Source organism: Plasmopara halstedii (assembly GCF_900000015.1).
Source record: "Plasmopara halstedii genome assembly, contig: Scaffold_816, whole genome shotgun sequence".
NCBI classification, from domain to species: domain Eukaryota; phylum Oomycota; class Peronosporomycetes; order Peronosporales; family Peronosporaceae; genus Plasmopara; species Plasmopara halstedii.
Genome location: NW_020187732.1, coordinates 1,205,100 through 1,206,294, shown reverse-complemented (window position 1 = coordinate 1,206,294; position 1,195 = coordinate 1,205,100).

Sequence of the window (1,195 nt, the reverse complement as noted above, 5' to 3'; positions counted from 1 at the left end):
AGATCGAGGATACACGTTAAGAACGCTCAGCCATCAGACGGCTTCAAGACGAGCGGGACACAGAGCGAAGAGGAATGGCTATCTTTTCAAAGCAGGGCCCATCTTCAGACCCGCATCAAACGTGCGAACGATACTGGGAAAGTCGCGACGAATACGAGCACAGGGCCACGTATTCTCACTCAATGGATATTTCAAAAAGAGCTCCTTCCGACCTCGGGATTTCTCTCCGCCACCACGTTCTCGACGTAGTAGTATCGCTTTCCTTGTCGATCTAGAAGAGGGGAAGGTGCCCTGAGAGGGTGTCTCCTCTGCCCTTCTGTGGCTGGTCCACAGTCAGCGTTCCCCTTGGGACTGCATTTGACGAAAGTGAAGAAGCTTCTCTTGCACATGAGCCCGCGGCTGATGAAGGTGACGCAACAACGCGTGAGGATAATAGGTCGTTCGCGAAGTTTGATACTTCGCGTGGCGTCATGGAAACTTGCCTGGTGACGCAATTGAAATTCGGATTGATCAATTGAAGCAGACTCTGCAAGATTTTCCACTTGTTGCGGCAGCTTCTGCTGATGATGCGGGTCCTCCTGCCAAACAGTCTCGCACTATTTCGGTCGCTCCCGATTATTCCCGTATTCCGAGGGCGATGCTGAGGTGACTTCGCCGATGGGTTCAAGCTTCGACCCTCGCGACAAAGCGGTGGCTCTAGAACCACATTCGATTAAGCCCGCGTTAAGATGATGTCTTCAGCTTGAGAAGCTCGAAGCTATTACCTTGCTTCATCGGTCCATTCCGAGTAATATCATGACATGGGAATGCTTACACTAGCGACCTATCAAGCTGGCTATGGAGCCGGCTGCTCAATTTCCATCTTAGCGACGACGCGATTTTCCAACCTGATAGACTCTTAGTAGTAAGTAATCTATAATATCTCACAACAAAAGACATTCTGCATTTCAACCTCGTCTATCTGCATATTCCATTTACAGATCTGGCGTATCCGCCATTGCGTCTTGCACCCGTGTGATCATATTCACACGACTCATGATAAGGGCATTCTTGTACTTGCGCTTCACGTTCGCATCATTGATTATATCCATTTGGAAGGCAGCGATTTGCCGAGCTCCCCTTCACCCCCACTTACATCGGAGACACCACCCATCACACAAAGCGGGACTTGCGGATGTCGCAATCCATTCATTAG